The 27,963-nt window shown below is 42.5% G+C and overlaps 1 protein-coding gene and 1 long non-coding RNA gene across 23 annotated transcripts in view; one reads left to right on the forward strand and one right to left on the reverse strand.

Moving 5' to 3' along the window:
- The window catches only part of LOC106738332 (uncharacterized), a 31,600-nt gene extending 21,554 nt beyond the window's left edge, over nucleotides 1-10,046 (forward strand). For all 3 annotated transcript variants that reach the window (XR_002087616.2, XR_002087614.2, XR_002087613.2), the window contains 2 exons: nucleotides 2,255-2,338; nucleotides 9,360-10,046. This is a non-coding gene — a long non-coding RNA (uncharacterized LOC106738332). The remainder of the gene's footprint in view (nucleotides 1-2,254; nucleotides 2,339-9,359) is intronic.
- The window catches only part of DAB1 (DAB adaptor protein 1), an 830,004-nt gene that overhangs the window by 639,062 nt on the left and 162,979 nt on the right, over nucleotides 1-27,963 (reverse strand). The window lies entirely within an intron of this gene.

The raw sequence follows: 27,963 nt of genomic DNA on the forward strand, positions 1-27,963 counted from the left end.
CTTATTGGAAAACTGACTTTTTAATAATGCTGTCAAGCCTGCTAATACTTATTGACAAAGAATGTCAGACAAATTATACAAAAGAATGGAAATAGTCCCTATTATTGACAATTTTTCATTAAAAGCTTATTTTTACAAGATATTTATGATAGATTTTTCTCCACAAAAATGTCCCACCACATCTTTCATTTTGCTTGAATGGGTGCAGTCCCTTTCTCAGTACTTAAATCCTCACTCTATTGTTGGTTGTTGTCTTTTCATCCTTCAGTCCCTCTCCCCACCATCAGCTGTTACTTGTTTTCTGGCCAGTTTAGATAGAAAGCTCCATCAGGCCCAAGGGCCTTATTGTTCTGAATGTCTGTAATGTACAATGCACAATAATAGCAATGCTATATAAATAATAAATTACACTGAAATGGCTTCTCCAAATTGAAATCTACTTTTATATTTAAAGAACTCAAATACCATCAATAACTTCAGAAAAACCTATAGCAGCTCAGGTGGGTAAAGAGAGATGGGAGAAACCAATTCCTTTTGCAATTTAGACAATGATAGGATCCTTTCTGTGTTCTTTAAAATAATGAGAGTTGCCCATCTGGAATGGAAGTTGCCCTCTTTCAGTGTATAATTTTCTGAAAATCTCCTAGAACAATAGGCTTTTCTTTCCTCTTCAAAGGTAGTTATCCCATAATTGGCATGCCGACATGGAACCTGTATTTTTCTGCGGCACAATTTTTCCTAAAATAAATTTTTTGTGCTGTGCAACTATCAATCTGTCAGAAGATTATTATTTATCTGTTTAGTGCTGACAATACAGTGTGCAAAGACGAAGACAGCCCCTGGTTTATAAAATGATGAGCTTAAAAAACAACAAAAAAAAAGAACATCTTGTGGTTAGACCCTGAAATTGGACATCAGGACACCTGAAGTATACTCCCAGCTTTGCCTTAAGACTTTTTGCCCAAACCTGAATAGTAACTTCATCTTTCTATGTTTCAGTAATCGGGGCACAACTGAGATGCAGGTGTTTGGGGCTTGATCCAAAAGGATTCCAGAGGAACAGGAAAAAGTCAGTAAAGCACCAAGGGTCCACACTAGAGCTGGGATTTCAAAGGCCAGGGTCTATAAGGAATTGGGATGTTCACCCTGGTTAGACCCATGGGGCGAGGTGGGATTAGTAACAGTACGGGGAGGGATCCAGACTAGTGTCTTTAGCTGTACAAGACCAGGACTTAGGCAATCATCTAGCTAAGCCACAAGCCAGGAGCTGACTGCCAAATGACAGATGTCCAAAAGCACAAGGGGTCAAGGACCCAGCATGTCAGTCTGGAAGCAAAAGGGTCCAGGTTGGAGTCTGCAAGTGAGAAGGAACCAGGGTGAAGCTGGAAAGCAAGACCCAGGAAACCAGAAACAGGGAGTAAGAAACCCAGGGCTAGAAAGGAGGTATCTGTTTTGTTGTGTAGCCCGCTGGACACTGTAAGGGCTGCTTCTTAAAAGCAGGCAGCGATACTGTAGACTATAGTAGTAGGCACCCAGGTGCTTAATGGTAATACAGTATCGCATTTGCTTACATTCACTTGTTTGGGTAAGAAAAGAAGAGGCAAAAGAAATGTTCAGGACATCACAAGGTGTGAGCCATCTTTGAAAATTCAAGAAACATGGAATGGAAAAAAACTGGGTGAAAAGTTGTCTAGATGCTAGAGCAGGCTGGTTTTAGACAAGATATAGCTCAGGTATGGAATTAAAAAAAAATATGAACATTAATTAGAGTAACAGAAACTCCTTTACATTTTTTTTTTACCTTATTTAGTTAATTTTTTTAATAATGAGCCAGGCAATAGAGTGTAACATTTTGGATTTATCTCATAATCTTTGCCCTTCAGCCTTGAAATACAGTTCCTGCTGAACAGCCCATCTGCAGATAAACTAAGATAAGCATCCTTTTAAAACTGAATTTGAAACCTCAATGGGAAGTCCTTTTTCCTAACAGGCTTGCCACCCATTAGAGGCTTTTGGAGACGTTAGGATTTAGATAAATTAATTTTCAGTTCTCTCAAATGTTAACAAGCTTTTAATTTCTTTAGATAAATGTATATTTTTATCAATTTTAAGCACTGTGTATATGTGCTGCTTAGTCACGTATATCATTTCTGTATTTTATTATTGAATTTGCTGTTAAAAATGTAGATACCCATATAACTGTGAGTTTTTCATGTTGGTGCAACTGGCTCTTCCAAACTTCCTTGGTTCCTAGATTATACCTGAGGGTCAACAACACTCAGCAGCCAACCAGGGCCAGGTGTGGGGAGTTAAGCTACGGACAACCAGGCCAACACAGGTAACTAGGACCAGCTTGGGGCAATTTGGCTATCCTGCTGACTTGGCCCCTGACACTCAGTTATTTATTTGTAACCTAGTGATGTTGAATCGGATAAGGATTCTTTAGACTCGCTTCATTATAAGTGAAAGTTCTTTGATATCTTCAGATACTTGGAATTCTGGAAATGGAGCAAATTAGCCCTCTTTACTGTACTGTCCTCCCTTCCTGCTTAGCTGTTCATGAGCAGCATGCACTCACTTTTTGTTAGATTTGTTTTCTATAAAACAGCTAGCAATGAAGACCACTGAGTTTCACTGCATAAAATTACATAGATGTCTCTACATTTTTTAACCATTAACCTTTCAACTGCCAGGAATGTTCTACCCATAGTTCAGCTGGCAAAGTGAAAAATTGCTGGCAAGGTAAGACCTAGAGGAAAATCATCAAGGGGTGCATCTAAACATGCAAATTAACACGAAGCAATAACCTCCAGAACTTCTTGCTCCAGAGTTTATTGCTCCCGGGTGCACTATTTGAACATGCACCCAAGACCCCAGCACATTGAGCTGTGGTCAGAGCAATCCTGGCTGGCAGGGAGATCTATTCTTTTAATAGCTCCATAGTGTTTTGCTAACTCATACCCATTGTAACAGAATGAGTGGAACCCAGGATCCATTGAAGTCAATGGGAGTTTTGCCATTTTACTTCTCTAAAGGAGTTCAAATATTTAGAACATTGTGTCCATCTGAATGTTGATCTGGAGTTTCAGTTAAATAGCAGTTGGGTATTGCCTGTTCTCTCTCCATGGGGAAGAAAAGCTCTTGAAAATCACTTCTTGGAGAGTAGATAATGTATTCTACTTCTCACAAGCTGGCATCTGCCTTGCACGTAAATTAATTGCCCTTCTATACCTTTTTAAAACATGTTTGAACTTGGCTTTGCTTTAGATGTCCTGGATCTGCTCTCCATCTAATTTAACATCTTAATTCTTCCCACTATGCTCAATGGACAGATTTATGAAAGAGGGGGAGGAGGGATTGATCATTTTGACATACCTAACATGCCTGCTGCCCTTGCCCACTTCACTGCTGATTAAGTCAATTTTCAAACCTTACTTTCTACCTCCAGTTCCTCCACTGTTAGGGCAACCCATTTGCATTACTTTTGCTTTTTCCTAGCAATCTATTCTGCAACTCAGAGAGAAACTAGGCCTTCAACTAAGGATACATCTCTGAAATTACAGTAGCTCATGCAGACATACCTAAGCTTTATTTTAAAAGAGCTAGCTTGAAAGCTGTGAACAATAGCCCAGAGCTCAGTGCAGGCAGCAAAATATTCAGGTAGTGTTTAGTCTAGGCTGAACTTCATACTACTGAGGCTGCTGTGCTAACAGGACTTAAAATATCTAGTTCAAAACTAGCTTGGATATGTCTATAACAGTTGTAGTCACTGCAGAATAAGTGTGCCATGAATGTAAGCTATTTCTAAAACTGACACTAGATTGCCTCTTTCACACATAAGCAGATTTAATTTTATTAAATTTGAGGATTTCCATGTTAGAATTCATTGGCACAATATAAAACAAACTTTTCCAGGACACTCACCCACTGCAATACCCACATACGACTCAACCCTCTGGTGAGGAAGCGAAGTATTATTTCCATTTTACAGAAGAGGTATACAAGCTAGGGACAGAAGCATGGGCTACTGGTGCTGCCTTAGGTGGGGGGGGGGCATGTGCCCCCCCATGACCAGTCCCGCCAACTGGGGTGGGGGGGGTCCCCCAATCCCACGATGGCCGATTGCTGTAGCCGCTTCTTGGAGTGGCTGTGGTCGCTTCTGGGAGTGGCTGTAGCGATCAGCCAGTGCTTGCAGGGAGGCACTGGTGCTCCCACCTGCCCACAACCTAAGCAGTGAGTGCAGCTGGTCAGTGGGTGCACTGGTGCTTTCAGGGGGTGCACAAGCATCACCACTGGACACAAGTTACACATAAACTGGTTTAAGTGATCAGAAACTTGTTTAAACCTGTAACAGTACAGAAGCTCAGGGCACATAAACCAGTTTCAAAATGGCTGCAACTGGTTTAAGATAAATGGTTGAACGTAGTATCAGACTTAACCAATTTGGGTCAAACTGGTTTATGAAATTTCTGTCCCAGACACCTTTCTGGTTCAAGTTAAATTACAGTCCCCCAGCTTCCCAGTGTACTTTGCAGCCCTGGACTGCTCCAGAGAGCAGGGATTGCTCCTCTGCTCCCTAGCTAGAGCAGTGAGGGCTGGCTGACAAGGGGGTCAGGGAGCTTGGGGGGGGGGGGCGGGGGACAAACCCAGCTAGGGATGCAACCTGTCTACAGGGGGGAACTGCCCCCCACCCCAGGCAAACCTTGGCTGGGGTCTGGGGCCAGGGAGGGTGTAAACACCCTTTCTCCTGCTCAAACTTCTTGTGGGCTGCAACTGTGGACTACAAAACCCAGGAGCACCTGGAAGCAGGAAGAGGAAGTGATGAGCAACCCTGCACAGTCCTGCTGCTGTAATTCTGGACTGCAAATTCTAGAGACCTGGCAGCAGAAGAGGAAGTGAAAATACAGCCAGAGAGCTGTGCTCTAGTGCCCCCTGGCTTCTGGCCTGAGCCACTGCAGGCACATGGCTGCATTTCCTGAATCAAAGGTAAACGCCTGTTCACTTCTGTTTCAATTTAATCTGTGCAGTTTGGACTAACCTGCAAACACTGAATCGATTCAGCCTTGGGCCTTTTGACTGTCTGTATTTAGCCGCAGAGATTTAGTGATTTGCTCTAAATGACAAAAGGAAGCCTGTGGCACAGCTGAAGGAACTGAACTGGTACGTACATTCCCAGCCAACACCTCAGCAATAAAAATAATCTCTCTCCATTGAAGAAACATACTGAGGCACAACGAACACCTAAGTAGACAGATGAGGAACGAACAAGTGTCTGGAAATAATTATTAGCTAGATAAGGGTGTCACGCCAGCATACACGTTATTCACCTAGAGCTGAAAAACTAGCTCTCTCTTTTGAGGGAAGATAGAATCATTGGGAGCTTGACATACTACTTGCTCTTGCTGTGTGGAGCAGTTGAAGGAGCTGGTCAAATGCCACCCACTGAAGTTTGCAGGGAACGTGTTAGAAGGATCATGAAGCCCTGGTTTCACTCATGGAGAAGATGCTTGAACAACAATTAGACCCGAACAAGAGTGAGGATAACCTAGTAAAATCTTACTCTTCACTACAGTGACAGCAGGTACAAATAGTCCTCAAAGGTAACATATTTGGTTTTTAAAGTACATAGAAAGTTTTAAACAATTGGTTGCATAAAATGTGGATGCAGAAAGCTGTTTCTGAAATTAGCTACTCTTGTGGTAACTAATAAAAACCTTACACTGCCAGCCAGTCAAAGTGACAGCAGTGACCTTAATTTGCCATAGAGATCTTTCATGGGTATGAACGTATTTTCCTCAAACACCTTTGAAGGACAGCAAACTGCCTAATGAGCTAGAGGTCTTTAACCCACAGGCACCACGTTAATTACAAAGGGGTATTTAATTATCTAACCCAGGCATCTAAAGAATTAATAAACCTTGAAAATGAAGGGAAACAAGAAAGGAAAGAAACGAATTTGCTATCAAATATATGAAACACTGGAAAAGAAATCACTATAGAGACAGATTTTGAAAGATTCATATCTGGTATTTCTAAAAAGCCTACTGTCTGCTAAATGCCAGATGTTCACACATTATGCTTATTATTATTGTTAACAGCATTAATTGGGAGAGAGAGGAAGTTAATCCAATTTAATTCACGAAACTAAATGGAGAGATATATAAGAAAACAAAATTGGACAAATGCAAAAGACAGGCATTCAATAATTTGGCAAGCTATGCATTTTACATACTGTATGCATAACAATGTCAGAGTTTCTGAACAGTGAAGCCAGTCGTATCCAGCAACTGTTTCATTAACTATACTAAGAGCAAATGAAAATACTCAGGTGTTCAGCTTCCAAAGTAGACCCAATGCCCAGCTTCCTTAATAACTGAATTTTATCTGTGGTATGGATTTTCTTCCTCATTAGCAGAAAATGATTAGAATTATTTTAATTTCAACATGCCATGAAAAACAAGAGGCACCATTACATGACGGCAGTCTCCTTGCAAATATATGCAAATACGTACCTATAACAAAGCAATTTACATGTGCCCAAAGCCTCAAGTGAGCGTATTTGCCTTGATCAAAGCTTTATAATGGGATTTATCTGTAGGGCATAAAAACAATGTTTGCCGTAAAGAAAGCACAGTGGCTTTAGATCACTGCAATGAGACCTTTTTTGCCATTGTACCATCTGCAACACTGCTAAGGCTGCGTGAGCACTTCCTTATAATCCTCTATTTCCAGGGCCTTATGACTTCCCTCTACAAGGTCGCTCCAGATTTACACGTGGCACACAAGACTCATCTAGGAGCTAAACATTTATTTCCTCATCAGATCATTTTTAAAAATTGAACCATTTGTTTTAAATTACACTATCGCTTGTACCCTGTGCTATTTTTACTTGAATTTTGTCAAGCTCACGCTTGGTTTAGAGTAGGGCTAAGAAAAACTGTCTTCATTATATCGGCAACAGCATCCAAACAACAGGAATAAAAGCATTTTTGTAATTTAGATTTTATGTTGCCAAACAGTGGCTGTCAGCCTTCAACCAATAACTAATAAAGGAGTATATTCAAAACTTCCTGACAAAAGAGATTTGCTGCATTACCCAGAGTCCCAGAGATCTACAGAGCTTTCTGATGGCCTGGTCTGGAGATCCCTCGAGATAATTGCGTAGCCAAGGAAAAGATTTTTTTCTAGAATGTTCTCTAACCAATTTTTAAAGGTTTGGTTTGGTTTGGTTTTTTAACATCAGCAAGTTTATATTCACAAAACTCAAACCAGGCTTCTTGGAAGGTCTATTGTTGTTCCAAAATATTTTCACAAATACTCAATATACCCGGGCAATTTTTCAAGTGAAGCATGGACCATATTTAAGTGGTATCGACAGAATATACAAATAAATCTATTTAACGGGGTTTAACTTAAGGAAGAGAGTGCAACATTTGCAGGCTCCAGGTGGAACCCTAAGCTTTTGTGAACCATTATGAAGCTAAATGCAAAGGAAGGTTTGATAGCATTTCAGGATTCATGCAGAGAGCCCTCTCTGTGCCAACAGCCAGTGGTATCTTGTCCCTATTCACTTGTTAACCTCCAGCAATAAAATTTAAGGATAAAATGATATCCTAAATACAATACATACTAGACTACGTTTCTTATACCCAACGTGCATACATACATACCATCCAAAATATTTAGCCCGATGCTTATTGGGAAGGAAAATGCAATGTTGACATTCACTAAGAAGAGCAGAACACAAATTCTTTCCTAGTGTCGCGAAACTATTGGCTTCCATGAGTATAACCCAAGGGCAGAATTTTGTCGAGTAAACACAAGCAATTTCACCAGCGTTAGCAACACTAGCTGCATTTCATATGTTAAAAATGTATGCTAAACATGGTGAGTTTCCAGCTACTGCTTAGTTAACTTGATGCAACAGTTTCTCATAGGCAGGCAGTTCGCAGACAGGAAGGAATAATTGCATATATATAAGTACCTCAACACACAATTAACTGCTGTACAGTGAAACAGCAGTAACAAATAGAAATCATTATCATTTTAATACTGTGTGAAATACATATTAAGCACACTCGCGTTATGTGTTACATCAGCACCAACTATCACTTGGCTTTACATCTGCCATGTATTATTACGTCAGAAATCTAAAAGCTTAATTTCTTTAATAAAAGTGAGGCAGACAGAGACCTCTTTTTTCATTTAATACCATGGCAATCATGTTATATTGGGATATAATCATAATAAGGAGCGATGGGTTGTTTTTTTTATGTTCCTAGTTGTCCTGAAGCACTGGCAATGCATACAGTAATAGGCTGCAACATTGTTATACCGCTTCCTACTCAGGCTTTCAAGTAATTCAGCCATAACCTAGTTACAGATGAGTCTTGTGATGGCTCTGACACTTCCATTTTCACTTTCCCAGTTTTGATGCTTTTCATCATTAAAACAACTCTACTCTGTAATTTTTGTTAAATGACTACGAGTGACAGAGGCAAGGAAAATGACTCTAAACTTTTATTTTGACCTTATAAAGCCATCTAATTGGCAGAGGGCCTTCAGGCCAGATTAACTTCTGTTGAATTGAAAGCTGTACCCAGAGCTGCAAGACTGTTGCACCTTATGCTCCAAACATAATTGGTTCATGAACCAGTTTTAAAGTTTTTCACAGATAGGTTTCCAGCAAATTTTAATCATCTATTAATATACACTTGTCACTCTCACTATTCTTCATACTGGTTTCAGAATAGTTAAATTCTTTATTATATTTAGGATTCAGTTCTGATCATTTAGGTAGCAACTGTATTTGTATTGAATTTATATTGCTCTTAAATTAATGCACATATGGAAAGATGTTAGCACCAAGATTTAGTACTTTTTAACCTTGAAGGTATGTCACATAATAGATATTGATTTCATCTCTTCTTTATTACACAGAAAAATGATAAAATATGGCTACTACTGAACTGTTATACAACAGAATAAACGGTTATCACTAGGTTATAAAACAGTAGGGTGACACCAGGTACGCTTGCTTTAAAAGCTTATTATAAAAATCAATGTCGATATACCTCTTGGTTAGTCTCATTCTTTCTAATTAAAGAGAAAATGTCAAAAAGGGGTTTTCAATAGTCCGGCTTCTAATTCTTACTTCTCTCAATCATCTGTAAAACCTTTTCTTAGGCATAAGAACTTGAGAATAATATCAGTTTTATCTTCATTTTGTTCATTTTCACCTAGTAATTTTGTATATGTGTCTTCAATGGCACTGAAATTATTATTGTGCCCGTGTCTATGTGCATGTACAACACTTAACACAATCTACTCTGCTAAAGCCTAATTTGTCTAATTTGCAGATGCAAGGGGTGGGATTGAGGTTCCAGTAAGTTAATGGCAAACCTCCCACCTTCTTCAGTGGAATCTGGATTTTACCCTGCATTTTCCTGACCGAGAAGAGGCTTCAAAGCATTGTGGGAAAAAGGGAAAAGTGTTTTCTCGCCAAGGATGTGGGAGAGAGCAGAAGAAACATCGCAAGGGGAATGGCTGTTAAGTGAACTGGGCAGGAGTTACTATTTCAAAAGTGATGCTAGCTAAAAAGAGAGTATGAGCAGAAATGTTGGGCCTAGATTTATGAAATGTCACGGGACTTTATGGCTATTTAAAGTGAACAAAAAAAGTCACAAAAATGATGTTTTTAGATTCTAGTGAGTAGCTTATAATTTCAGTCTTCTGAGCAATCTCCATGTGACAGAATACTTCCAGCATAGCATCCCTACGTATCTCTATGCATCTACTGTTCCCATCCATGATGCCATCGTCAACAGTGTCAGACCAATTCTAGGACCCAGCTTTGTAGGATGCAGTCCAAAGTCTCTGTTGCTAGTTAAAAGGCTTTTTATAAAAAGCACACTATATATTTCAAAATGCCTTTTGAACATTTCTACTATTGTGGCACTCCCCTCTTGCCTGCTGTCCATTAACAAGGAGGAAATCTATCAATATTACCTTCAATACTCACTTATAAACAATCGTTTGCCACCATTCATCATTTTTTCCTTGTTTTTTTTTTAATTTCTTCCAGTTTGTTAAATTCTTTCTGTTGTTGAAATGCTTAGGACAGAACACTCTATTCTATGTAGCAGAAAAGGTCTGGATATCCTGATAATCCATGTGTTAAAAATACCTACATGGAATTGATGGTTACCTCCTCTGTGTTGTTCACTATCATTCCTAGTTCTCTTCACCTCTAGTTCTCTCTGATACTTCAAAGATATTGCTTCCCCTTGAATTTTCAGGTGATGTTTCTCCAGGAATTTTATCCTGCCATTATATGTCAAGGTGATTTTATTCAGTAATCTCTTGCTGCCGGCATTACTAACCTGTCTTGATCTGTTTGTAATATTTTTCTGTCCTTACTGAGTTTGTGTGACCTTCCATTTTCTACCAGCTCTTTCAATCTTCCATGGACAGCTGTCTATAGAAAGAATATCTTACTATTTTCTTTGCTTTACAAGCCATGCGATCTACAGAAGCATATTCCCACACAACAAGATTTTTCTGACTGTCAAGTTCCTTTCTGCATTGGGGGGATTACCCATCTCCTCCTCAAAATGGGCAGTCAGCAGATGCAAACAACAATCAAGCATTTGGCATTCTCCAGATAATATATCTCAGCATATTTCATTTTTTCTGCGGTTCTGAAAAGGCCAACAGTTCCTGAAGAAGAATATCAGGAGCAAAAAGTCAGTGAGGTTCTTCCTCCCTGACCTCTCCCCGTGTCATGACACCATAGTGCTATGTTAAAATGAGTGAAAACTCAAGAAGCCATCCTTTCTCAGCTTAGCCATTAGCCGAGTGCTTTCTAGATATAGGTCTGTCACTAATATTTAGACTAGCCTAAACAGGACTCACTTAAGGTGCATCTCAGGAAGCTCCCAGTAAGGGTGCGATGAATTACTGTGGAGTAATTTACCCTATAATGAATTAATTCCATAGTAAGAAGCGTACAGTTACAGTGGCTGCCCATTAGGGCTGTGCAAAGCTTTGGTCGCTGATTCAATTCGGAGGAGATTCGGCCCAATTCGTCTGTTGAGTCCCTGAATCCAAACTGAATCAGGAGACGCATTAATGTCTCTGATCGAACTGGAAGCCTCCCAATCAATTTGGAGAGACTTGATGATTTGGCCTTAGACACAGCTTTATATGTTTTTTCTACATACCTCAAGGTACCACGCACAGCTTGTGAATGCTGAGATGGTGGGGAGGATGGAGTGTCCCATGGGAGCGCAGGAGTGTCCACTTTTGGGTCTGCTGTGGAGCACAAGGGGAACCCCCACCACCCCCCAGCTTGGTGACTGGTGCCTCCTGAGTCAGGGGGGGCACCTGGGGTCCCCCCGTGGCTGATTGCCTACCCGGGGGAACGTGGGGAGGGCATCCCCCTTGGCAGCAGACCCAGAAGTGGACCGGAAGTAGTTATAGTCTACTTCTGGGTTTGCCACAGAGCATGCAGGGGGCACCTCCCACTCCTGTGGGACGCTTCATGTGCCCTACCATCTCAGCATTCACAAGCCCCATCTGGTACCTCGAGGTATATAGAAAAAACATAAAGCTGTGTCTATGGCCAAATCTCTGATTCTCCAAATCAGAATTCAATCTTCAGATTTGGATTCAGCCAAACTGAATTGGGACAGCAATCTGAATCAGCAAATCGAATCACTGACCCCCGAATGGGGTCGAATCTGAATCCGAATTGAATACGGCCCACTTTGCACACCCCTACTGCCCACAGTAGCCACCAGTATTATAGCTGCGGGGCACTAGGTGGCAGACAAGCTAGTTTGCATTGAACCAGCAGCTACCCAGCATGAAAGTGATGAGGCAACAAGATGGGCAACACCTTCTACAGCAGTGGTCACCAACTGGTCAATCGGGATCAACTGGCGGGTTCTGGAGCCTCTTGAAGTCGATCCTGGGCTGCAGGGGCTGAGTGCATGTGCACCAACCCCCCAAGCCAAGCAGGTCAGTTGGCGGGGGATGGAAAGGGTGGAGGCCCAAGGAGCATGTGCAGTGGGGCTCAATGCACAAAGCATTACGCCTGGGAGCAATAAACTCCATAGCAATAAGCTCCAAGTTTCAGTGTTTCACATTAATTGCATGTGTAGATGGACCTAAGGATATTTAGACTAGACAGTAAAAAGAAATTGCTATTTATGCAGTCAGCTAAGCACTGAAGCAGATTATGCAGACAGGTAAAATCTCCATCGTTGCAAGTTTTTATGTGCAGATCAGATATTATTTGCCTGGGATGGTTTAGACAGAGATAATCTTGAGCAGGGACTTGGACTATACTACCTCAAAAGGTCCATGATAGAAAATGTTCTGAAAATCTCAATTTACTGTCTGGGGGAAAAAAGGAAGAGAAGGGAGAATAAAGCCCATCTTGCAGAGATATTAAAAAACTAAATTTATAAATATATATAAAATGCTCAAAGACCCAAAGAAATAGGAAGTGCTATTATTATTCTACTACACACAGTCTACAGCATATTTAGCAAGTTATGAAGCCTCAGTAATATAAGGGCTGACCACATCCATCTGCTTTTAAATTGTTGCTGAGGAGAAAGAAAACTGTGTGAATTCTGAAATATGTGACAAAGAGGTTTTACTATACTTCTTTTTTTCTTTTTTTTTTTTAATCAAGGACAGACTTTAATGTTGAGAATAGTTACCACTGATTGCCAACCTTTCTTTGTGCCTATTCATAGAGAATAAAATAATTGCAATATATTCTATCTCCACCAATTCAGAAAAGTAAGCTAATTGAGTCAACATGAAGGTCTGCTTTTAGAAAGAACATTTTAAAAAGTATTTCTCCCACATATTACAAAACCATTTCAATACTAAATCTGTCTTAGAATATTACAGTGCTACCTATCACTGTTATATGCGAGTCCTCTCTGTATAAAACCAAGAGCAACAGCAAAGTGTTTAAGGAGTCTTTAATAAGATTCTCGATTGCCTCCATTTTGGAGAAAAAACCTATTCGGATATTTTTTGTTTTGATTTGATTTTTTGTTGGTTGTTTGGACATTAGCTTGGCATTTTTTAGAGATTTTTCTTTTACTTAAAATAAAAGCACATACAGGGGTAAAATGATCAAAGTATGTACAGGAGCTTTACTCCTATACCTCTTAAACTATCAGGCAAATTCCATTCTCCTCCCCTCCCATCCCTTCTCCTTTAAAAAAGGATTCATATTTGCAATACTTTTATTGAATTAAAATTTTCACCTAGAAAAAGATCATGCCAAAATGCCCAAGCTTATAAAATGCAATACAAAAGCCCCGAGTTGGAAACACTCTTTAGTCTACATATTCAGATCCAATCCTACCATGACAATTTATCCATGGGGCTTGATTTATTAACTTCCTGAATTCTCCTTTTTTATGGATTTGCATATTTTTAATGTATCTTGGCAGATAAGCCATAAATGTTGGCCTTATTTCTGAAATGCCATCAATTGTCCTGCTGTATATTACAAAAATGCTAAGCACATCACAGAGATGTGTAGCTTCTAGCCATTGGCACTTGTAGCTACTTATAAAACCTATTGTTTGCTTAATGGACATTTTGACACAAACTCCTTTATATTATTGGAAAATTTGATGCAGCAGAGAGAGGATGTGCCTAATGAGGGTGAAAAGTGGCCATAAAATGGTGTATATTTTCTACAACCTGCAAAAATTCTCTGTTATATAGAATAAATAACTCCATTGAGGCATTCTAGTGGCAATGCAATGATAACATAAACTACGGGCACGAGAGACAGTAGCTTAAAATAAGTTTTGCACATCTTTTCAGGGTAAAAATAGGCATCTCAAGTCATACTCTGCGCAACAGAGTGAATGGTAGTCAGGCAACTGCTTTCCATAATTAACACGCCATTGTGCTGAGTGGAACGAGTCTCTCCACTAAAAATAATCTGTACCCTATACATTTCTGACAAGTCAAAAGAGAAGGAGGACTCTCAGACTGGCAGATTTCCTGAACATACTTAGACTCGTTAGCAGGTCTCCTGGTGCTACCTGCTGCCGCCTTCTCACAGAAGGAGCAGATGTCCTGAAACCAACTGTACTATTAGAATCTGAGCACAAAGAGTCAGGTGAGCTGCAAAGGGTAGCCAAGCGCTAGCACGTCTCAGGGGCCTAAAATCTCTGACTATGCAACTGCTCTCCAAAAAAAGCATGGCACAACACACCATTCCACTCTCAGAGGAGACAAGAACTGACAAAAAGGTGCATGTCGCAGTTCAGACCTTGCAAAGAACAAAATGGGATGCTACCCTGGAGACTGCTCTGCAGATGTAGCCTGTACAGCTGAGTGGTAGGTAAGGAATATATGAAAAATTGCCTCTTTGTCTTTCTTTACAAATCATCTGCGAATGGCTTGTGATTTTCTTGCATGCAAGAGATATGGAACATTATTTGAACATGTGAACATTTCCTGGTCCGTGGCACATTCGCAAACACCTGGCTGTATTAGGTTCCTGAGCTGATTGATTTGGATAGATGTCACATAGTAAATTTCTGTTCCCCAGCTGGAAAAGACGAGTTTGAATATGTGACAGGTTTGTGTTCCAGGGGCAGCTGTGATGCTCTTGGTGGCCATGCAATTTCTGCCCCGGCTCTATCTATAGGGTGTCCTCCTCTCCTTACTCACCCTCCATGCCTCTGATGCTATTGTTTTATTGGGAGAGAGGCTGCCTAAGTGTCCTAAAGTGATCCTAAACCTGGGCTCCATTCTCCCCAATATCTACTCCCATGCCTTGCAGGTGATACTCTTTCCTGATGTCACATGCTCTCAGCCCCAGTCCTTGCACCTCTTGGTGTATGGGCTCCTTGACCCCCTTGGTATCTGGCTGTGGTCCCTGACCTTCGGTCTCTGCAGACCCTGGCCCGCTCCTAGGCCCATTGAGATGTCCAGGCTCCCTGAACCCAGCAGTCCCAGCGGTGATCCCTGACCTTCAGTCTGCCTACAGCCTGACCCTAGGCCAGTGAGACCTTTGGACTCCCTGGCCCTGCTGACACTTGCCCTGCCTGGGCTCCAGACCTCTGAGCTCTCTGGCCCTTCTGCCACACTGCTTTCTTTCTGGTCTTGGGCCCTCAGGCCCCAGATTCTCTCTGGGCTCTGGACCCAAGACCCTCTATTCCCTTGCTGGGCTTCGGGCACCCTAGCCTTCCTCTCCACTGCCCCATCCCAAGCTATGGGCTCACCCACCCCTGTCCCCAGACCTATCCTTTCCAAGGCCTGTGCTCTTCCCGGGCTCAGAGCATCTTACCCCAGCACAGGGGTTATCTCAGGAGCCCTGTTGCAGTCCTGCTCCCAGGAGTTCCTCTCCTTGGGATGCTCAGGGCCAGACTGCCCGACCAGCTCAGGTTCTGGGCTTAGATGGCTCAGGCCCAGCTCCCTTCTGGTCAGGTGAATCTCCAATTGCCCCGGCACACCTGCAGGCTTCTTCTCCATCAGCCTTTCCCCTTAAAATGACAGGAGTGCCAAGCACCCTGTCACAAACTACAGTCAAATCTCTTTTATCCAGCATGAGTGGGGAATAGATTTCACAGACATTAGGGCTGGAAGGGACCTCTAAGATCACTGAGTCCAGCCCCCTGCCCAAAGGGCAGGAAGTCAGCTAGGGTCAAAGGATCCCAGCAAGATAAGCATCCAAATGTTTCTTAAAGGTGTCCAGAGTAGGTGCTTGCACCACCTCTGGAGGAAATCTATTCCAGGCCTTGGGTGCTCGGACAGTAAAGAATTTTTTCCTTATGTCCAGTCTAAAACGGTCTTGCAGGAGTTTGTGACCGCTGGACCTTGTCATCCCTTGGGGTGCTCTGGTGAACAGGCGTTCCTCCAGATCCTGATGCACACCCCTTATGTACTTATAGGTTGCCACGTATAAGTACATAAGGGCTGAATGCCAGGTGCCAGTAATTTAAAAATACCGGTTATCTAAAAATATTGGAGAGGGAGGCAGGGGGGTTTGCACACAGCAACAGCAGTGCAGGGTGGTGGATGGTGGCAACACGGCAGCGGCAAAACGGTGCCGGTTAATAGACTATGCTGGCTAGCAGACTGTCAGCAAACAGGGATTTTACTGTACAAGGGAAAATACTTCCCATTACCAATTTGAAATTTACTTCGTAATGTTTTCCAATATCTGCATTTCTGAATATTTGGTACACTCATTATTTGGATTGTTTAAGAAAACTAAATCCCAAGAGGATGCAAACAGTTAAAAAGCCAATTCACTGAAAAGACAAATGAACAGTTGTGAAAAATGTGGGCAGCATATGGCAGAGCACTGGTGTGAACACAACACCCATACACAGAAGTAACCTCTGCAAAACCGTCAGCCGTAGTCCTACCTGTGTCAGACAGCTGGCTGCAAAGCAGGGCACACAAGCTTAGGCCTTCTCCATGTTCAAACATCAATGTTGTAACCCTCAGCAGTAGCAACACAGGAACCATTGTTAACCAGCTAGTTCACTTAGCTCTTTATTATATGTATTAGTACAATAAATTAATTTAATTCTGGGATTATCCCTGCCAAATATATTTTAAAAAATATTCACCGACACGTTCTCCTTCCTCTTCTCTCCCCTCTTCTTGGCTCAACCTTCCTACAAGAACAAAACACTGAGATAAACTGCCATCTTTTAGGGTACTACAGGCTCTGCAAGTCCTTCAATGAAGGCTTATAAGGGAGTTCTTTTTTTAATGTCTCCAGAGCATTGTCACAGCCCTCTTACTTGCTTGTAAAAAAGTCAAATATTGAGTATACACATGTATGTATGATGTGCTCTCTACTACACATTCCATATACATGCATTTGGTAAGTACAGACTACATTTGGTATATTTATATATCCTTAAGGGTGCTATTGTGTATGAAAGTACTTATAAATCTATATGGAATTGCTGGCTGATGAGAATCAGTGGTCCATCTAATTCATTCTCCTCCTTTGCAGAGGATGCATCTTGCTATTCAGCAACTATATCCAACTGTGGACTTGATCTAATGCTCAAGGAAGTCAATAGACATCCTCCCACTGACTTCAAAAGGCTTTGGATCAGGCTCTAAGTTACAACTATAAATCTGTCTTTGCCTTAAACTCATTTATGCTCTCTCTTCATCATACAGTAAGCTATTCCACATTCCTATAGCTCTCTTTCCTTGACTCTTAACATTTCCAGACTAATCAAGAAGACAATTGATTCAAGACATTCATATTTGCTCAGCACAGAGAATCTCAAAAGGCATCATAATTTACCTAACTCCACCAGGTTGAGCATGTTGAGTGTGACACTGTTGATTACCCATGCATGTGGTTGTATGTAATAACAGGAACCAGACTGCTTGGGTAAGCAAAATGTCATCAAATATGATATTTTCCCTTGTCTACCTTTGACTTTCTGAAATGTATAAATGAGGAGCAGCAAAGAGTAAATATTGTAAAAGTGTTTGAAGTCGTACCAGAGGGCATGTCTTCATTACCTCGCCAACGGCTCACCTCAGTGCTGCGCTCGGGCTGTTGTCCGACTTGCATTTTAGGAGATAGCTGGTACAGCATGCCTCAGTGGGGCACTCTGCAGCATGCCGCTAAATATGTACGCTGAAACCCAAACACATAAAACTTCAGAAGACCTCGCTTCACATTTAATGTGATATCCAGGGGTGTCAAATTCATCTGCCCCTCTGGGCTGGACTTCAAGCAGCTTTGCAGGCCAGAGGCAGATCCAGACCCAGGAGTGGCAGGGCAAATGACAGAGGCAGGGGTTAATGAGCCATCATTCACTCCATCACCACTGACAAACATTTCCGGTGGGGCTCCATAGCTGGGAGTTCAGCAGCAGGCCCAGAACTGCCTGTCCCACCCCTGAATTCCCAGCCTTTCTGGGAGATTTGTGGGCTGACTGAAATGGTTCCACAGGTCAGATCCAGCCCACTTGGTATATGTTTGATACCCCTGTGATACCCCATTCCCCGATATAAAATTATGAGCAGATTTACATCTGAAGGGGGGAAAAACGCACATGCAATTAATGAATACATTTAAATGAATATTTATAGGGGCAAAACATGAAACACAGATGGACTATCTGTTTGGGCTGTGCGAAGCTTCAGTCCCCGATTTGATTCAGTGGAGATTCGGTGGCTCAATCTCCAAATCCGAACTGAATCAGAGGACCCTTGAATCTCTCCGGTTCGAATCGGAACCCTCTGAATTGATTCGGAGAGATTCGGAAAGATTCAGCAATTCGGACATAGAGATAGTTTAAATGTTTTTTCTACATACCTCTAGGTAGCAGGGGCTCACAAATGCTGCGATGCTGGGGTGCATGGAGTATCCCACATAAGCACGGGGGGCTCCCCAGCATGCTCAGCAGCAGATCTGGTCCACTTCTGTGTCTACCGGGACGCACACTTGGGGCCCCCCATGTCCTCCCAACTCAGCGACTGGTGCCCTCTGGGTCTGGGGGGCACCCAGGATCCCCCCGCAGCTGATCACAAAGCCAGGGGTGGCACGGGGGAGCCCCCAGCATGCTCCCCAGTGGACACTTCCGGGTTCACTGCTGAGCACATGGAGTGCCCCCTGCAATCCTATGTGACGCTTCATCTGCCCCACCATCGCAGTGCTCATGAGCCACACTGGTACCTTGAGTTATGTAGGAAAAACATTTAAAGCTGTCTATGGCCAAATCGCTGATTCTCTGAATCAGCATCGAATCTTCAGATTCGGATTCAGCTGAATCGAATCAGGGACAATGATCCAAATCAATGAATCAAATCACTGTCCCTGGTTTGGGCCGAATCCAAATCCAAATCCAATAGGGCCAGCTTCACACATCCCTACTATCTGTATACTGAATTACCTATTCCGTGGTGCAAAAGCTGCATGCAGTTCTCCAGTATTCAAATTATTTGCACCTAATTTGCAAAAATTTCCCTTGCTTGTGCTAACAGAATAATTTTTTCTCTGACTGATGATATGCTGTATAAGTACTCTTGGCAGCTTGTTTTCTGTTTATTATCTTTCATTGTACAACAGATCTCAGCAAAGAAGTTTAACACTTAAACCACAGTTTCACTGAAGCCAGTGAAATGCAACAGGTTGTGCAGGGTATGAGTCAATGCACCAGCCTCATCAAGCCTGTGAAGGTATCTATACCAGACCTTCCAAGAGTCAGTGATTCTCATTACAACATTCCCTTATGTGTCCTACTGCGTTAGCCAAGAAATGCATAATCCACAATAATTTTTTAAGAGAATGCATTTTCAATTACATAAATAATGCATGGAGTACCTAGGAAACACACATTTTGTGGCTACCTTGTGGGAGATATGTTAGATACACATGCGCTTTGTGTCTGCGGGGTCTAAACTGCTGCAGGTGTAACAGCCTGAGATAAATAATCAGTTCAATGTCCAGAGACTTAATTCTCAACTACTAGTCCATTAACATTAATGAGAGACAAAGCAAAGCCTTGTGCATTGCACTGAGTTGCAAGAAAATTACTACCTTATACCTCACTAGGAACAGCCACAGAGCAAAGCTGGGCAGTACCCAAGTACAGCAAGCAATGCAAAACATGAGGAAAAATAGGCTGTGGGAAAATGGCCCACCCTAGAGAAGCGGATAAAACACAAAAGATTCCCTTTTTAAAATGATTTTAACTCCCTCCAGAGCCCAACAGGAAAAGCAGAGCTTGAATGCTTGTGAGGTTTTTCTACTGCCAAAGGGAATGTTAAAAACAGCAAGTTGGGGTAAAACTGTCAATTTTGTGATATTGTGGCCAGAAGCTGTCCAACTGTTAGACAAAAGGGAAGATTAGTGCTCATAGCTTCTCACCTAATTTTTTTCTCATTGTAATATTACAGCAGGCATAGGGACATCTGGTCCCACGGTGGGAAGGTGATGGAGATTAGCTGCATGAGGCAAGTAGGTTCAGGAAACCTGCCAGCAAGAAGGCCTGGTTTTCATTGTTGCTTTGTTAGGAACTCACGGAAAACTGAGTGCCATGCAACTTGCCATCCAGAATTGTGTTAGGTATGAAAAATGGCTGCTTGTCACCTATTGCTCTGTGCAATTAATCATGGACTGAAAAAGATAGGGCACTAGTTACTCTCAAAATGACATGAATGCACAGCTGTTTAAGTCCTGTGGACAAATAGGTCCCCTGGTCTAAAATGGCCTTCCCATTCATATCCAGGTGCAAATAAACATGCAATATACACAGCTAATCTGTCACCCATGAAGCCACATGCTGTTTTAATATACCGTGGCAATGACTCAACTACAGGAGACAATACCTCTACTAAGGTGGGCATTCTGGCTTTGATTCTCATCTCTCATTACTAGGTTTAGACAAATGAACCACTGACTTCAGTAGATCCTCTTGTTTAAACACCCAAATGACATTAAAATCAGGCCAGCAATCTATATCACCAAGAAGAGCTCAGTGCTGTATTTAGAGGTACTTGTATTGCACAGGAACTTGCCTTAGTTATTCTGGAGTAACATTAAAGCTATGTTGCCAAAAGGCATGTGCTTGGTCTTGGTTAAAAACTAGTTGCTGTTATGATTTGAGATGTAACAGTTAAAGAGTTTGGATGTGGATCTGAAAATTTACCAAAATCAGTCCTGCTGAGGTCTAGCTTTCCTAATCCAGCCATTATGGGGAAGGGAATCCACTGCAAAGTTCTGAACCAGACTCAGACCCAGCAGTGTTTAGGAGCATTGGGATCTCGGGTTTTGGGTTGCCTCCGATTCTAAATTACTCCCAGGTGAGTAACAAAAACAAAAGTGGTTTGTTGGCTACTAAACAGCAACACAATAAAAGAAAAACCCACAAAGAAAAACAAAATCTTATTACAAATTGTCACAAGACCAGTAAAAAGGAATTGCCAGGGGAAAAGGGAACAATATTAGAAAAATTTTATGGACACAGTTAGGAAAGTCAGCAACAGAGAAGAAAACAGAATGCAATAGCAAAACTGTGTCCAGTAACTGTGGCCGTTACCAGCTAATGACAATTTGCAAAGTGCCCAATGTTTGGAAAAAAGCCCTGAGTTTGTAATAATTAACACAGACATTTTTGGAATAGTAATAACAAAAGGAATGATATATTCCATGGGGATCAATCCGTATGTCAAGTCAACCATTGTGCTTGCAAACTGTCTAAATGACTACCGTGCGTGTTTCCTAGACGTGACTAGCTCAGGCATAAATGTGTGCAGTACATCAGTACATAGGACAGTTGTAGGAAACAGGAATTGGAAGAAAAGGTTTCCTGCTTTGGGGACTCAACTTCCAAATAGGTGGAAAAATCTACATGGCAACAATGAGAACCACTGGACCTATGAAGATGCGGGTCTTATAAAGTGCACCTTAGGCAGGCTCTTCAGTGTTGGCTTTTTAGACAGGTCAGCAGTTGTGGCTTCTTCGTCCATCTCCAGTTTGTGCACATTGAACAGGATTGATTGGTTGCCACCAGCCCTGTGGCACCGTTTCACTTCTCACTCAGGCTAAGTACAGAGGTGCAAAGAGCCTGAAGCTGAATCAACTCAATCTTTACAGGCTTGTCTAAGCTGTGTAGACTGAACTGATAGGAAACAGAACTGATGTTCAGAGGAGCCTGCACTGGCCCAGGCCACAAGGCTGGGGGTGCTCACATGTACCACCCCACACAATGACACTACCTAAGACTGCTGAACCCAGCGCAGTGGCAGCCCATGCAAATTGGCTGCTGGACTCATGCCCCAACCCCCTGCTGTCAGCCTCAGGGAGCAAAGATCAACAGACAATCTCTTACCAGCTGCCCACCTCTCTGAGGAGGGGTGAAAATACACCCACTCAGCCCAGTCTGGCACCAGCCCTCCCAGCCACGATCTGCACAGCACGGGGCGGGAGTGGGGGGAAGCCCCTACGGTGAGGCCCAAGCAATGTCCCCTCCCTAGCCGCCCACCTCTCTGAGAGGCAGGGGAGGAATACACCCCCTGACCCCCCCCCCCGCCCCCGCAGCTGGGGTCTGCATGGCATGGGGCAGAAAGACCCTGCAGATGGGGCTCCCCACCCCCTGCACTGTACAGATCCTAGCTGGGGGTGGGGCGGCAGGCAGTGCTGAGCTGGGGCAGTTCATTACCTCTGTCCTGCCCCCCCACCTCTCAGAGGCAGGCACGCATAGGGAGGGGATAGGGCTGGGACAATCCCAGCAGGGCTTGCTGGGCTTTGGGGGGACAAAAAGCCCCCACCACGTAATGCAGACCCTGACTGGCGGCATGGTGCCAGGTTGGGGAGGGTGTTTTCCCCTGCTCCCCACCTCTCAGAGAAGTCAGTGGCTGGTGAAGATGTGGGGCTGGGGCAATCCCAACCCAGCTCACCAGGCTGTAGTAAAGCCCCTACCATGGGGCTTTCCCTCCCATCATGCTGTGCACACCTGGACTAGGGAGGACTGGGGGTCCATTCCCCTTGCTCCCTGTGCCACCCGGCTGACAGGCACAGGCAGGAAGTAGTTTAGGGCACAGAAGCTTTACTGCGACAGCTGATGGCAGGGCCAGCCCTGCTCTGATGGACCAGACAGCACAGCCCAGGGCTGCAAACCATCCTGGGATGCTGGGGCACTGTGAAGTAATTTGAATTGGGACGGGATCTGGGACAGAAGTTCCATAAATCAGTTTAACCTAAATCAGTTCAATTGGATACTACAACCATCCAGGTTTATCTTGAACTGGGTCTGGCCATTTTGAAACCGGCTTATGTTCACTGAGCTTCTGTTCTGTTACAAGTTTAAACCAGTTTCCCATCATTTAAACCTGTTTATGTGTAACTTCTGTCCCTAGGCTCAAGAGGTAAAGACCTGACCCAGAGGTCAGTGAAATTTAAAGAAACAGCAAACAAAGGCATCCCAGACCCAGAAGCTGTTTCCCTCTAAACTCCGACTGGTACTCATGCATAAACAAAGAAAGTGTTTAAAGAAAGTCTAAACTGGCAGAAAAAAATACGAAGCTGAATTTTCTGTGCATTGCAGTAGAATGTGGAACAGCTGCACGGATCCAACAAAAGCACAACGAGCCTGCTACAGGGTCCTGTAACAAGATCAAAAAGAGCTCATCTCAGCACTGTACATATAATTTATGAGCTGACATATTATTTTACCTAGGACAATCATTCCATCCCAGGTGAACTCAAAGCAAACAAGCTGTTGAAGGAATTCATATGAGCTATACAAATATTTGGAGTCAGATGTGCACCACACAACGGCCCTTGGAAATGTGGATTATGAATGCTGCTGGGAATGATGTCTATCAACAAGAACTACAAAACAGGGGCATTTAACCATGATATACATATCTACCCATACAAGTATCTGTAGACTGATGATGATGTTACTATAAAGGCATAACAGATAGTGGTAGACTGAATTGTAGGACAAACTTGCATTTAACGGCATATTTTTCAATTCTCCTTGATCGTGTAGAACAAGAAAGGCATTATAGGAAATCACAACAAAGATAATACTATGTGAAACTGGATGTTATATTTTATCTAGGTTTGATCATTTTACTTCTCTTTCTTCCCTTGTCCCATTCTCAGGTTTTCATACAGCTCTGAAAAGCAAAGCAAGTAGTGTCCATGCTAGAAGCTCTTCAAATTGGGTAAAAATTAAGCACATCTAAACATTTATGCAGGAGAGCTGATCAGAAATTCCTCTGGGAAAATTTGGATTTTGCCAAAAGTTTTCAATATTTCACTGGGAAAATCTAAACAAAAATTTTGTTTGGGTCATTTCAACTCAATTTTAATATTTTGTTTGAACAGACTTAAAACCAGACCTGTGCAGAGAGTGAAAACTGGTTTGTGGAGGAGTTTGAGAATATAAAATCGGTTTTGGTCAAAAATGGCAAATATCAGAATGTTTTTGATTAGGATGTCAAAATATCTGGCCATCATGGTGCTCCATAACCAGTGGTGTCCCCCAAGGCTCCATCCTTGGATGTGTTCTCTTTAACATCTTTATCAACAACGTGGAAACTGGTGTCAGAAGTGGACTGGCCAAGCTTGCCGATGACACCAAACTTTGGGGTAGAGGGTCCACACCTGAGGATAGGCTGGTGATCCAGGCTGACTTGGATAGGCTGAAAAAGTGGGCAGATACAAACCTGATGACATTCAATACCGACAAATGTAAGGCACTCCACCTTGGGGGAAAAAAACCCGCAGCACGCTTATAGGCTTGGCAGTGCTACGCTCACTAGGACCATAGGCAAAAGAGACTTGGAGGGTCATGACTGACCACAAAATGAACATGAGCCACCAATGTGATGTCGCAGCTGGTAGAGCAAAATAAACTCTTGCTTGTATCCATAGATGCTTCTCAAGTTAATCTCAGGATATCATCCTCTCACTGTACTCAGCCTTGGTGAGGCCACAGCTGGAGTACTGCATCCAATTCTGGGCTCCACAATTCAAGTAGGATGTGGAAAGGCTTGAGAGAGTCCAGAGGAGAGCCACGTGCATGATCAGAGGGCAGGAGAACAGACCTTACAGTGAGAGGCTGAGAGCTATGGGACTCTTCAGACTGGAAAAGTGCAGGCTCAGGGGTGACCTGGTGGCCACCTATAAGTACATCGGGGTGTCCATCGGGATCTGGGGGAACACCTGTTCACCAGAGCGCCCCAAGGGACAACAAGGTCCAACAGTTGCAAACTCCTGCAAGACCATTTTAGACTGGACATAAGGAAAAAACTTCTTTACTGTCCAAGCCCCCAAGACCTGGAATAGGCTCCCTCCAGAGGTGGTGCAAGCACTTTCTCTGGACTCCTTTAACAAGCGTTTGGATGCTTATCTTGTTGGGATCCTTTGAGCCTAGCTGACTTGCTACCCTTGGGGTAGGGGGCTGGACTCAATGATCTCCCAAGGTCCCTTCCAGTCCTAATGTCTATGAAATCTATGAAATCTCATAGAAAAGTAGAGCTGGAAGGGACTTCCAGAGGCCATACAATCCAACTCCCACCTGAGGCAGGATTGCCCCTATCCAAACCACCCTATGCAAATCTGTCATCCTTGACACAACCACAAGATATGTGCAGATAGTATCAATCAAAAATATCAGAATGAAACTTCTGATTTTAAATTTAACCTTTTTCATGTCCATTCTGTGGAAGAACTTAAATTTAACTTTTCATCCTAATTTTGAATTGAAACATATGTTGAAAAATCTGCATTTTCCTAAGAAAGAAATTCTTCATGTTGTTCACCTCAGCTACCTGGATTCTCATTCAGCAGCTCAGCTTCTCCTCTACAGTAATGAATGTATCCTCACAAACCCATGTGGAGTAGAAACTGTTATTTGTCACTTGAACTGTCTCTGTCTCTCAAGATTTCATACGGCATCGCCATACTATCTGGACATATTTAGAGTACAAAATTGAGATATAGAGAATATGTCTATACTGCTCAGATACAGTACCATACCAGTGATACTGAGACATATCACACTTCCTCCATGTGTGCTATTGCCCAAACAAGTGGTGAAGTAATCTTCTTTTGTGCAGCAACATGCACACACCAATAAGCTCAACATCTGCAGTGGCTCTTATATTTCTAGCTTGAGCACCCAGCAGGGCAATAACAGCATGCCTCACTATAGCACTACCTAGCCTTTTAATTAGGCAGTATAAATATACTAAGAGAGATTAGATAATTTACCCAAAGTCTGTAGTAGACCTGGAAACTGAATCCACACTTCCTGCATTGGAAACCCACTGCTTTAACCATAAGAGTATTGCCAAGTCATTCAAGTCAAGAACAGCATAGGCAAATCCCAGTTTTATTATGGAATTGTTTTCTTTTCAAGTGTCTCACAAAAACAGGATGAGAAGCAGCCAAGCTTGTGAATTTTCTACTATTCGAATGTACCTAATGCTGCTGTCATTGATACTGGGGCCAGCAAGTTCACCTGCAAACATGGGGAAATGAGGATACCCGCAAACAGGGCTATCCCCTACTATTGTTCTCAATAAGCCATACCCCTAGGCAAGACGGCTGTTCAAAGAGCCAACAAGAATGCTGTGAGGACGCTGAGACATTGTGAGTAGTAGCAGAGGCTCTGGGAAAACTGCATGTGGAGAATGGCAGGAATAGAAGTTGATTTAGGGTTGCAGACAGGCCAACAGGAGCAGAGGAGAGTTAACATGTGAAAACAACAGCCATTGGGTAAGAGATGAGGATGGTGGGAACAGCCTCTTCTCCCTCCTGGTGGGTTGGTGTGGGGGGTGGAAGTCACCTCCTTGAAGCCAGGAGGAAAGAAACATTTTACTTGGGTTTTTGAGGTCATTTGGATGTGTGTTTTGCCAGCCAGTTTCCCCCTTGTGCTTCAAAACACAGAAAGAAAGTAAAAACACAAACTGTTTATTACAGCATAGTTTATGATTTTAATGCAAAATTCATGATTTGTCTTTTCGAGGTTTGGCTTCTGATTTTAGTATACTGAACCTGTACCCAAACTTAGACAAGTATCGTTGGTGATATATCCTTTTTCTAACTGTATGCACTAAGCACTGTTTTAGGCACATAATCCTTGATGCTGGTTTAACAAAAAACAACCCCAATAAGCCATTCCCTAAATTAACATGAAAATTAACAATAGTTGGAGAGAAACACAGCAACTTCTAACAGTATTGAACAATACTATTTTTCCATAGGAAAACCGAAATAACAGTGAGAAATATTTTGTCCAATAGCAAAGAACTTTATGGCAGGAAAAACGTAACCGGGCCTCCTGTAATATGACCTGGACACTGGGATACAGGAAAGGGAGAGACACCTCTCTCCAAAGTCTTTGATTTCTCTCCAAAATCAGTTTGTTGCCATTTGGGGCTCAGCAGTTTTGGTACCAAGCTCTTTGCAAATGCTCCAATTCACTTAGCATGGATGACGAATACATAAAGGAAATGAATCAAGATCTGGAAGGAAGCCTCTGAAGCTGTTAATGAAAATTGCTTAAGTTTTATGTAATAGGGAAGAGTGTGCTACACATTTCATCTGTTTACAGTGTCTCTTTGTCCTGTAATTTGTATTTAGTTTATAAAAGCTCAAATCCTCTTTTATCTATTATAAATAGGAGACAAAGGCCTTCACTAAGGCAGGTGTTAAACCGGACTGTATTGCTGCCAATTAGATTGCCTTGGTGTGACACAAGGAATAGCGAGGAAAGAATCTATATCCTGGGTAATGAATTGCCAGCACTCCTGTCAAGGCAAAACGAGTATCTTCTGTTTAGTGATCTGAAGAAAAATGTTTGGGGGTTATTGTTGACATGCTATTAATGGATTGCTCTAAAAGAATTATCAATCAGATCAAGCAGAGTTTCTTATCTGAATACCGTCTGAAAATACTGTTTTCATTTCATAATTGACATACGTTGTATGAAGCTTGATACTGGAACAACACCAGCCCTGATAAAATATGTAAGTGCTGCCGCTGGGAAAGCCAGGATAATGATTTCTCACCAACAGGTCATTTTATATACGGCCCTGCTCAAGTCTTGCTGTATACTCAAGTACACGGCAAGACAACTAAGGCTGCTAAATTTTCATAATTCTGGAAAATAAACAGATGTACAATTGACTTTCCAACACCATCGACTAAACTGGGATATACGGTTCTCATAAGAAATCTAATGGTAATAGTTTATCTTCTTCCTCCATATCTTGATTGTCTTAAGGCAGCAGAAGCTAAAGAGTGCGTGGAGGGGACCGAGGGGACAGAAGAAGGGGTCAGGATAGGGGACTGGGATCTGGTTCTTGACTTTTGTCCCTGGATATCATATTAGTTCACCACGTTCTTGGATCTGGACACTTGAGCCAAGGGTTTCAAAGACATTTGTGCCTTTTCTGTGCCTC

The sequence above is a fragment of the Alligator mississippiensis genome, chromosome 5 (assembly GCF_030867095.1).
Source record: "Alligator mississippiensis isolate rAllMis1 chromosome 5, rAllMis1, whole genome shotgun sequence".
Taxonomy (NCBI): domain Eukaryota; kingdom Metazoa; phylum Chordata; order Crocodylia; family Alligatoridae; genus Alligator; species Alligator mississippiensis.